This window comes from Magnolia sinica, chromosome 17 (genome assembly GCF_029962835.1).
Source record: "Magnolia sinica isolate HGM2019 chromosome 17, MsV1, whole genome shotgun sequence".
In the NCBI taxonomy this organism is placed as follows: domain Eukaryota; kingdom Viridiplantae; phylum Streptophyta; class Magnoliopsida; order Magnoliales; family Magnoliaceae; genus Magnolia; species Magnolia sinica.
In genome coordinates this window covers 52,038,702-52,051,529 of record NC_080589.1, presented here as the reverse complement: position 1 = coordinate 52,051,529, position 12,828 = coordinate 52,038,702, and the positions used below count along the sequence as shown (strand labels likewise).

Here is a 12,828-nt window from a genome sequence, read left to right as displayed (position 1 = left end):
TTCTCAGGTACTTCTCCATTCATTGGGGCTGATGGAGACCTGTTTATCAAATACACCGCCGTGTGCATTGCTTCTCCCCAGAACGTCTTGGGCAATTTCGCATGGGATAACATGCATCTGATTCTCTCAACAATAGTGCGATTCATTCGCTCTGTTACACCATTATGCTGGGGGGTCTTGGGAACCATCTGTTCATGCCGTATACCCAGGGACTTACAATACTCGTGAAAGTCGCCAATGTATTCACCACCATTGTCAGTGCGGATGCACTTCAATGATCTACCTGTCTCTCTCTCTCTCGACTATAGCATGAAATAATTTAAACACACCAAAGACCTCGTCCTTTGATTTCAAAGCATAAACCCAAACCCTCCTAGATGCATCATCTATAAAAGTAACAAAATACAATGCCCTACCCAAGGTTTTTGTCCTCATAGGACCACAAACATCAAAATAAACCAAATCTAATGCATGCACTTTATTAACATGAGAAGCAGATTTAATAAATGAAACTTTATGCTGTTTCCCTGATAAACAATCAAGCCAGGTTTTAAGAGGTGTACCTGTTACGTCTGGAAGGAGCCGCTTCCTCGCTAGTAGTTGAAGCCCTTTTTCACTCATGTGGCCTAAACGCCTGTGCCACATGTCAATAGCTGAATCTTCTGCTGCGTTCAACCCACCCTTGCAGATACTGACACTTGCCTTGTAAAGGGTGAAATACTTCTTTCCTCTGGCCACGATCAATGAACCCTTGATGAGCTTCCATCACCCACCAGCAAACCGGCTTTTATAGCCATCATCATCCAACCTTCCTGTTGACATCAAGTTGAGGCGAAGGTCTGGGATATGCCTTACATCCCTAAGAACCAATGTGTAGCCCACATCGCTCTTCATACAAATATCATTGACTCCCATGATTTTCAATAAGCCTAAATTTCCCATCTTTACAGTCCCATAGTCATCTGACCTGTAGCTTGTGAAGAAATCCCTGCGTGGAGTCGTATGAAACGAGGCTCCCGAGTCTATCACCCAGTCGGTGTCTTGACTCGTAGTCGTGAGACATACATCGTGATTTGCTGAAAGAATAACTACAACGTTGCCATCTGAAGCGACCGCAGTAGAATCTGATTCATCTTCCTTCTCCTTTCCTTTTCTTTTCTTGTCATTTTTCTTACCACGACATTCATGCTTGTAATGGCCCTTCTTGCCACAATTTCAGCAATCAACATCCTTTCTGTTGCTCAACTTGCTTCTTGATTTATCTCGGGCATTCCCGCCCTTCCTGTTCTTTCCTCTCCCCCGTTCCTGTGTCAAAAGGGCCTCTTGTTGAGCAGACTCCTGAGACTTCCTCCTTGTCTTCTTATTGAAGAGACAGCTAGTCACCTGTTCCATGGATATCTTTCCGTCTGGCGCAGAGTTACTTAGAGATACCACCAATGTCTCCCAACTGTTAGGCAACGAACTAAGCAATAGCAAAACCTGCAATTCATCATCTAGGACCATCTTCATGGAGGAGAGTTGGTTAACTATATTACTGACCTCATTCATGTGCTCGACCACAGAACCACTATCCTTGAACTTGAGATTCACTAGTTGCCTTATCAGAAAAATTTTATTACCGGCTGTCTTCCTCTCATACAGCCCTTCTAGTTTCAGGCATAAGCTAGCGACTGAGGTCTCCGTAAACACATGGTGGAATACAGAATCATCCAGGTATTGTCTAATAAACCCCACCGCCTTCCGGTTCATCTTCTTCCAATCATCATCAGACATATCCTTGGATTTTGCTGATATGCCTAAAATTGGAGAATATAGATCCTTGCAATAAAGCAAGTCCTCCATCTTAGCCTTCCATATGGTCCAGTTAGAACCATTGAGGCTGATCATCCTTGATGAGCCAGCTTCCATAATTTAAAACCGATCTTACTCGTTCAATGAACTTAGCTTTGATACCACTTTGTTGGGGGCCTTGCACAAAACTTTAGGATCTAACCCTCTAGAACAAACCAGAATTAGAGAATAATAAAGCAATGAAATAAATCAAAGCATCAACTACACACCACACAAGATATTTTTACGTGGAAAACTCTCAAAGAGGTAAAAACCACGGGACTTTGTCCAGATCAACAATCCACTATGAAGTAGAACGTTATAACCTTCTTCACTCACGTAGGAGCGGATAAACAGTAAGAGAATAAAAGAAAACGGAGAGATCTAACCGATTACGAAGACGTAGGAGCACTGAGATATAAATTGCATAGTAGATGACCTCCATGAGCATAATCTCCCTTCTACAAGCTTCCTCTTTCTCTTTCTCTTTCTCTCACACCTTTGGTAACCCTCTTGTGTTTTTCATATACATCCCATATAGTAGAAAAACCCTAAAGACCCCTTTTTGTAGTTTTAGGAAACTCTCTTTCGCATCCCAGTTGCAAAAGGACTTGCGAAACGAAATCCGCGCAAATCGCGAAACGAATCTCCGTAATTACGACCCACGACCGGTCGAGTGTCACCCACGACCGGTCGAGCACCCCGGAGAAAATTAGTCCGAACTCGCTGGACTTTGAGTCGTGTCATGACTCGAACCTACGACTGGTCGAGCACCAGCCCACAACCGGTCGTGCAGGTCTCACGACTGGTCAACGACAAGTCAAAAAAAACCCATCACCACCTTATGACTAGATTGGCCTGGTTTTTGGATCATGGCACATTAATGGTGGGGTCCACCTGATGAACAACCTGGATTGGGTTCAATGTGTACGGATGAAAACGGGAAGGTTAGAGAAAATGACCATGGTCCACTGCGATGTACAGTGTCACCCACCTGATGAGTGGACCGGCGTGGTTTCTGCGCCATAGAACATAAACAGTGGGGTCTACCTGATGAACAGTTGAGATCGGGTCCAATCTATAGGAAAGAAAATTCGGAAGGTTAGAGAAAACGACCGCGGTCAACATCCAATATATAGATGTCACCCACCAGAGTGGACCAGCCTGGTTTTTGCACCATAAATGGTGGGGCCGATCTGATGAAAAGTCCAAATCGGGTCCAATATGTAGGAACGAAAAGTTGGAAGGTTAGAGAAAATGACAGTGGTCTACACCCAATGGAGCATAAATGGTGGGGCCCACCTGATGAACAGAATGGATCTCGGACACATTAGCAAGAATAGGATTCAACATCCTACGCTGATGAGTTTCTAGATCTCTCAATTTTGGCTTGCATTTTGCAATTTTAATTTCAAAGCTCCATTTCCGCACTTACTGAATTTGATTTCTTCATTGTGCTTGTAACATTCGTTGGATTGCTGCAGCAGAACCCCCCGAGTCTGGTTTATAAACAAACACAGCTTCTTTGAATATATAATCCACTGACTGGTTTCCTGTCCCGACTCAGTGATCGGAAATGGAAGAGTTGATTTAACGGCTCAGATTACTTCACCACTTTGGCTTGTATGAGATACTAGAACATATAATGGACAGGTCTCACTGAGCTGGTTGTACCTTAAATCTTGTATAAATGCATGTCTGCTGTTTTAGAATTTCCGCTCTTCATGCATTTACCTCACCTTTTCACTAGCTCTGATTGTTAAGCTCTCTTTGGTCCTCATTTTAACTTAGTTGCAGCTTTTTATTTTTTCATTTCTGGGTAAGTGTAGTTTGGCAGTCCAGATCATGTCTCATGGTTTTAACTGTTGTTGTGTGCAGATATTGGAGGGTCTTGTGAGGTTGCCAGAAAATAGGGTGTGTGCTGATTGTAGAAACATGTAAATCAGTTGACATTCCTGTTTGGATGGTTAGAGCAAATTTCAATATTAGTTGTTATTTCATGTTTTGTAACATTTTTAATTTTCTGATTCCAAAAGATGTGCATATATTAGTTTTCTTGTAAAAATCTAGAGCATGCCTTCTTACTAGATGCCAATTTTGACTTGCAACGTCTATCTTGGTTGTGATGAACATCCATTATTTGTTTTGTAGCAGCAGGAGATTTCTTTGGCTTCTGGATGTTTGCATCCTTGTGTGCTTAAACACCTACTTTTCAACATGAGCTGGACAGATGAGAGAGGCCTAGCCAATTAGAGCTAACTGTGTCAGCTGCTACAAGCCCAATTGTACCAAACCTTGGTTTTTCGAGTGTGTTTCCTTAGGTGCATTTGTAGTTTGTTTCGAAAACTTTAAATAGACGGATAACTTTTTTTTATTGGTATTGTGCTTTTATGAATGAATTAAATTGAATAATTATATTTGATTGATTGAATGAATGATTATGCACAAGTTTATGAATAGATTAAATGGATGATTCAGCCTCAGTTGTTTTGAATTGAGGTTAAAAATTAAATTTAGCCTTAGTTGATGCCAACGGAGGTTAAATTCATCTTTAGCCTCAGTTACCCAAACTGAGACTTTAACTCCCGTGGCTAAAGACTTTAGCCTCAGTTCTTGAGAATTGAGGTTAAAAATAGATTTAACTTCGGTTGTAGGCAATTGAGGCTAAAATTTAGATTTGGTTTCGGTTGGAAACAACAGAGGCTAAAATTTTGATTTAGCCTCGTTTTAAGGCAACCAAAGTTAAAATGTTCTTTTAGCTTCACTTGAAGAACCGAGGCTATAGAAGTCTTTTTTGCCTCGCTTGCTAAAATTGAGGTTAAAGCCTTTAGCCATAGCGTTTCCAACCTCGGTTTGGATAACTGAGGCAAAATTGAGACTAAAGGCTTTAGCCTTAGTTTTTAACCCTTTTAGCCATGGTTTTGAACTGAGGCAACATCCCATTTTTCTTGTAGTTTCACCTACAAGCCGTTTTTATAAGAATTTTGCTAGAAGCAAGCTCAAACAAACCAATAGCCTGGACAAGAGAATCATGGTTCCCACCTTTACAGACTGAAGATGTGAGTATAACATACATATCGTCCAGTTATATATCAATAATATAATATAATATTCGAGTTCAACATTTCTAAATGGGGAATTTTTTTCCCTTGTTCATGGACAATCGGAACCCAAAAGATCCAAAAGATCTAGTCAATAAAGAAATAGAATGAACAGCTCAATTATGGGCCAAAGAATATATTAGAACAGACAAACTAAACTAACAAGAACTATAGGGTCGGCTACATGAATCCGATTCCACCATTCAACTCAATCAATGGTCATCTATAGTCTCAGCCAAACATGATTTTGAATTGATAAACATGTCATCTACAGGACTATTACAATGAAATGATTTTACATGTAGAGCCTTGAAATAACCTTTTATAGTGTTTTCAACAGCAATATGGCAGTTACCTTGTAACTGTTAGTGACATGTCCGTTGTAGGGAACAATTTAACTAAGCTTTGGTTTCACCACTATCTGCATCTACCACACATGGCATGCATGCATATACAAACATCCAAATCATACTAATTGGGGTTCCAATGATGTACAATACCATAATGCTTAATACTGATGGGGCTCCCCTAACCTTACATATGATGGCCCATCAAATGAATGACTAAGATAATCAGCTAGTGTCCCAATGGAAGAGTCAGTACCATTTTGAAAAATGGTATTGACTCTCCTCCATGCAGTATTCATGTATGGCTATTCAAACCATACAAATTGTAGTGCACATTTTGGATAAAGCGCATAACTTGAAATGGTAAGTGGCTCACATCATAGAGAAAATTCAGGGTAATTTTTTGGTGTATGCTCCATTCACAAATGAGCCAGCAATTTGGAAGGTCTAGATTAACATAAATTAAGCATGTGTATGGTGGGACACCACCATTTTCAAAATGGCGGTTAAAGCTTGCTGTTGAGGGTCAAATATTGCGTAGCAGACCCCAGTTATTACCTGATTTTACGAACATGATATTATTTAACGTCTTATTTTAATCGTGTTTTATTGTAAGGTGGATTTAAGAGCTTGGACTAAAAAAGGGTGCTAAAGGCATGAATTTGATGCTCAAGAATCACCAAGGCAAGGGCGTGATCTTAGGGGACCGAGATCGAAGAATTTACATACCAAAGATCTGAGAAAATCAAGTGATCAACGATAAAGAGGCCTGAAAGTCATCCTGAATGAAAGATTACAGGGTTCCCACCATCCATTTTGCTTGAAACTTTATATATAGCCTGAGGACCCTAAATTAACCGTACATGTCGAAATTTAGCCATTGGATCCTTGTGGAAGTGGCCCAACAGACAGATCAACCCATAAAACACTGCTTTGGGGCCCACCTGATCTCTGGATATACTTCAATTTTGGTCTCAACCCTTCAAATTTGGTGGAAAAACGGATGAACAGAGCAGATTTATCTAAACATCTCTGAGAACCCCACCTTGAGGGTGTACGTGTGCACAGCAGACGCGCACCAGCCGTGCACCAAAACCAGGATACTGGTCAGCCGACGCTAACCCGATCTCTCCCTCTAAGAACAGAATTTTCTATTTTTTTTCTTCACCTGCGTCCGCACAGGGACCTGTGGATGATCGTTGTGGGCCACCATGGTGGTCCAGATGATTAATCTGGACCGTCCATTAGAATACCACGGTCCCTCTTATCACAGCCTAGGTGACAAAATTTCAAAAGTAGTGAGGATGGGTTCCCTGCCGTCCAAACGGAGGATGGACGGTAGAGTAGAAATCATGATGGGCCACACTGAATTCGAGCCGTACCACGTCATTTCCAACTGGTTTTTCGAGAGGATTCCAATGGACAGAATGGATTTCCTTTCCGGCTTCGATCATGGCCCCACCAATCATTAGCGCAAGAAGAAGCTGCGAACTCTGTTTTGCGAACAGAACTGGCGATCCAGGTGGGCCACCATTGCTGTGAATGGGAGTAATCCGAACCGTTTATCGAGTCCATAACTTGATTCTGACCAAGGATACAAGATCCAGCTAGGGTCCATAATTTAGTTTTCCTTTTCCTTTAATGTTTTTTCTAAGACTTTAGATCATCATGTCTATGATGAGCTAAACCTCTTAGCTAGGGCTAAGAGGTGAAGCTTGTGGTGTGATTGGGATGTTTTCTTTGTTTTGATTCATGTCTTGTTGAACCCTCTTGGATTCTAGTTTGATTATGAAAGAATATTTTTAGTATTTAATGGTTTATTGTGACATAAATTACAATGGATCTGCGATTGCTTGAATATCTTCTTTTCATGTATTGAGATTGTGAAATTAGTAAGTCCCGTTGTTCACCATCGTCCCATAGGCATGGTAGGGTGACGGAATCCTTCCTAACTTTCACAATTCTCTTATGATTGGCTGTGAGATTGGTAAATTGTTGTTGTTTGCCATTGTCTCCTGGACATGGTTAGGTAACGGAATCACTTCCAAATCTTCATCACTCTTATCTGTTAATGATTAGATCCATGAGAAGTTCAGAAATCTGACAAATCTCTTTTTACTAATTGGAATATAGGATAGGACTCTAATTCCAATTGTGTCATTAAATCAATGCAAGGTAGCTTCCCAATTGCTACAAGTGGATCCTTGGCACCCTAGTTTCTCACCTTTGAATTTTACAAGTTTTAGTTTAATAATTCATCATTATTCTTCTACATTCTTCAGATTTAGATTACATCTTCTTCTAGTTCTAGTTCTAGTTACTTTCAGATTACGTACAAGGTTCAGTTCCTGTGGATTCGACCTCGGTCTTATTGAGATTATTACTACATCACGACCCTACACTGGGGGTTGTGAACACTTGCTAGAAAGATGGGTGAAATTTTGCTAGATCACACACCCTCTCCTTGCAATTTATACATAGCACACATGAAAAAAGTATGCTCAACCATGAAGGTGACTAGACTATCAAGGAGACCACCCTTCAATGAAAACAGATAAACCATTCAGTATAGAAAATTGATTAAAAAATTAGGCCAGTCTACTCGTTAGACAAGCCATCCCTTGTACTAAGAGATTTATATGGATGGTCTCTTCCCTACATCCACTCTCCTCATAGCCAAGCACGTGTGGGACAAAATGCATTTTATGCAGGACATCCAAACAGTGCTATAAGAAAAAATAAGAAATATATATTGTCATCAAAACAACGTTTTAGATGAAACGAGTCTTCGAAAACTGCATGGCCACAAAATGAAATTTCATAAAGTTGTCGACTAGACAAGGCCTTATTTATCCCTTAATAGTGGTCTGAAAATTAAATTTTATTACTCATGAAGCCAAAACAAAAATGCATACACCAGTACATTTTACAAGCCATAGCTTTTTGTTCTTTCTTTTTCTTTCTTCTTTTTTGTTTTACACTAAATTGCTAGCTTCAAAAAGAATGAAAAGTAATAAATAAGTGTTTAGAAATATCATAGCAAGTAATTAATCAGATAATATGTAAATAGACTCGACCTCTACTATTGACATTGTGACATTCAAGCCTATTAGGTCCTGCAATCACAAACTCATAAGTAAATCAGAGCCATTGAAAAATACCAAGGACAATGCAGAACCACAAAGCAACTGGACAACCAACCATCTGCTAATCAACACTGATGTTGAGAGGGCCCATGAGTATCTTGTTAGTCTCGGAAGCCTCTCTGTGCAAGAGGTAAGAGATGTTGTCTGGATTCTGCAGGTTATCGAGGGAGGAGACCATCCTGTCATCCATTCCTCTCAAATGACCACCGAACTTTGAATAGAACCCGACAACAGAGAATTTCGGAAGTAAACCATCAAATCTGATGAAATCAACATCAAATCGAATTAAAAAAGAAAAAAAAAATCCGCAACCATAAAAATGTTATAAAAAATCATACAATCAACAGATTTCCAGTAGAAAAGGGGGGAAAAGTGAAGATCTTTCTTAATTATCGCAGCTACCTCATCATGAAACCCTTTGGAAAGATCTTTCTGTTGAACTTCACTAAACTAGCTAAAGAAACTTTCATCATGAAAGGGCCGCTTGCCCCCTTTTTTTCGCATGATCAATACCATTAACAATATCCATACCCTCCTTCCACTTGATTGCAGTACTAGTTATCTTTGTAGTTCCATCATTAGAGAAGGAAAACATCTTTGTAAGCTTTGTATCTTCAAAATAAGGGTTAGGAGAGAAGTTAAGTGTAATGGAATATCCTGATTTAACGTCTTTGAAATCCTCAACATCTAGAGAAAGTAAGTACTTGAAAACCTTGAGGTCATCCTCGTTCAGAAGATCACAGAGTGCAGGGTGGCTCGAAAACACAGTTAACCAAAAATTAGGAATAGAATGAATGATATTATTCCGTCTGGTATAGATGGGCCTGCGTTTCTCATTGTACTTCTACTCCACTTCCAGCACTTTATCGCTTGCTTCCTCATTGATCTTTTCAAGCTCGTCTTGGATTTCTTGAAGCATCTCGATGGATAGAATGAGCTCTCCATCGATGTGATCCGAATCATCTTCATCTCCTCTTTCTGCAACCTTGGATTTCTTGCCCTTGTCTGCTGCCATTTTCCCAAACCCTAATTTCTGTTACCAACGAGCGAGCGAGCGAGAGAGAGAGAGAGAGAGGGGGGGGGGGGAACAAAGAAGCTTCTGCTCTCAAGAGGGAGGGTTGGGAATGGGGAGTGGGAGAGAGGGAGAGAGGGAGAGATCGCGAGAGAGGATCTTAGGGTTGGGAGTGATGGAGCAGGATGGAGATTGGGGTTGGAAAGAGGGATTTATGTTTAGTTCTGGCACGGCTTAAAACCATGCCAAATTTGGCACGGTTTTAAGTCGTTTCATAACCAAAGACGTACCTGTTCCTAAATGGCCTTTTTGTAGTGCTAGTATACATGCAGGGCTTACTAGTCATAACTCCCTCAATGGAAAGATACCTCCACAAATCGCAAAATTGGTTAGTCTGGAAAATTTTAACCTCTCTCACAACATGTTGTCAGGTTTCATTCCGCCTTCTTTTGAAGGGATGGTCAGCATACAATCCATTGATTTTTCATACAATGCTTTGGAAGGTCCTCTTTCCAGCTGCAAAGCCATTTAGAGGGCTTTTGTAGAGCCATTCATACAAAACAAAGGCTTATGTGGTGAAGTGCAAGGTTTGCAACCTTGCAACGCCTCTTTAGTAAGTCATGGTGATGCAAGGAAATGTGACAAAGTTGTGATCCTCATTGTTATTCTCTTCTCAGTATTGTTTCTTTTATTTGCAATTGTAGGTAAAATTTCTTCCTTTTATTATCAAAGAAGAAGAAGAAGAATAGAGAAAGGAGTTCTTGAAATGAGCAGAGGAAATACATTTTCAACATGGAATTATGATGGGATTGCCACGTTTGAAGACATTGTGGAGGTAACAGATGGTTTTGATGACAAATACTGCATTGGAACTGGAGGGTACGGGAAAGTTTACAAAGCAAATCTACCAGGAGGCCAGATAATAGCTGTGAAGAAACTTTACCCACTCGAAGGTGGGAATCAATCTGATCAAAGAAGTTTTAAAAATGAGATAAAAACATTAACGGAAATCCGCAATCACAACATTGTGAAACTTTATGGCTTTTGTTCCCATGCTCAATTCTAATTTCTATTCTATGAGTACATGGAAAGGGAAAGCTTGGCAAGCATCCTAAGCAACGATGAGGGAGCAGCACAGTTGGACTGGACTCTAAGGGTGAATGTTATCAAAGGTGTGGCTCATGCTTTATCTTACATGCACCATGATTGTACCCTGCCGATTGTCCATCAAGACCTATCAAGCAACAATGTTCTGTTGAATTCAGAACTTGAGGTTAGTGTCACGCCCCAAACTCGGAAACCGGGCTCACAAAATTTTCGATCGCCGAATCCGGCGTCGACAACCTCCGTAGAACCCCATTCTCGGCTCCCAGCGCCCATTCGCCAGGTTCCGATCCTGGGATGCTACAAGGAGAATTTTCAACATCAGTTTGATTCGTAATAAGCATAACCAAAGGCATAACCCACAAATAACAACAAAAAAAAACTCCATCACATTTCCACTATAATAAAAAACTTTACAAGTACAATGAGCATAAGGGAAATATAATGATGATAGACCAAAAGCTCCACAAAAGATCAGCTACGCGCTCAAGCCTCAGCGCTACTGCGATCCAACGTCACCTGCACGCAACGGTCGTGCATAAGCTTATAGAAAGCTTAGAGGGTGGTGAAAGTGTATGCTTAAGGTGATAATGCAGTTATGCAGTATCAGAGTAATGCGGAACATGCTGATGAATGCCAAGAATACCATTAGCCGTACCAAGGTCATGCGGTGCAAAGAATGATGTCGGCCATACCAAGGCCATGTAATGCGAAATGCAACTCAAGCATGCAAATCCTCATCTAAGTCCACATATCAATACAGCTCAAAATCTGGAATATCACCGGGGTCTAGTACACTCCAAGCCAGATTGCCGCCTCATCGCGCGCAATAAGGTGAGTGGAAAAGACCTCACTATCCGCCTGCCAATATCGGGCTCGGCTCGTCAATAGCGGACCCATTCCTCGAGCTGGTTAGACTCAGCCTAGCATTGCCCCCTACTCTCGGGCGGGTAAGGCCGCACCCCCTTCCAACCGACCACGACAAAGTGAAAAGCGCAACCATCTGGTAATCGGCACTCAGCGCTCATGCACCCACTCGGTCTAGACATTGGAGCAACCTCTTAGTACCATAAGGGTTTAGGGACTTTCACCCAGGGATATCTATCGCACCCCATGTAGAACAGTATTTTCGATATCCAATCCTGCCAACCATGATATGTCTGTGGAGGCTACGGCCCTGATGTCACTAGGGCGTACAGTAACCATATCACACAATGCGAATGCATGAATCACACTATCCAGTCATACAGCAATCCTGCGCGTATCATGCGCTCATGTAGGGCAACACCCCCTGTACAGGGGCCCCTAAACAATCTGCCCGAAGGCATATGCTATGATCAATCATTTCTCATATCAAGCATACGTATGATGCATATGATCATGAATCATGGAATTAAACATGTTATATGGAATGGATAATGTTCATAATGAAGATGGGCTTAGACGGCCTACACATTACACGTATGGGCCCTAGGGAAAGTCATAATGCGGACATTTAACCAACACTATACTTGCAATGGGGACGTCAAACCACCATTGCTCCCAACGCATAGCCCGACGTAAACATCATTACATAACCCATGTTGGGATCACACATTGCAATGGACCTTAGGTACATCCCATTGGGCCGTAAATACATCAAATGGGCCAAATCACATGGGCCTTATATTCATTAAGTGTGCCACATCAATGGGCCGCACCAATGGGCCTTATGTACATTGCAATGGGCTATAACCCGTGGGCCTTAGAATGCATCAAATGGCCGAATCTCATGGGCCTTATGTGTATCAAATGGGCCACCCCAATGAGACGCCAAATGTACATCAAATGGGTCTCAACCCATAGGCCCCAAAACATTTTTAATGGGCCATAACCCATGGGCCCCTAATGCATCAATGGGCCTCGACCCATGGGCCTTACATGCATATCAAAGTGGGCTTCAATCATGGGCCACAAGTAACTGAAGTGGGCCTGACACCACCAGTGTATTAAATGTGATATAATATATAATATATATGTAGTACATATGATATTATATATAATGTAATATTATATATATATACACACACGCACACACCACACACACACGCACACAACAGGCCCACCGTCCCTGGACAGTGGGGCATAACACAAACATCACAGTGGGCTCCACCGTCCGCCTGGACGGTGGCTTTAAAACACACACACCACTGTGGGCTCCATGTGGGGCCCACCACAATGTTGATATGCCATCCAACCCGTTGATAAGGCCAAGTGGGCCTAGATGGAGGGTGGGAACAATTTTCACC

The 12,828-nt window shown here is 41.4% G+C and overlaps 1 pseudogene; it reads right to left on the bottom strand.

Moving 5' to 3' along the window:
• Positions 1-8,855: 8,855 nt before the first annotated feature.
• LOC131231064 (NAP1-related protein 1-like) lies at positions 8,856-9,488 on the bottom strand (annotated as a pseudogene).
• Positions 9,489-12,828: the final 3,340 nt, after the last annotated feature.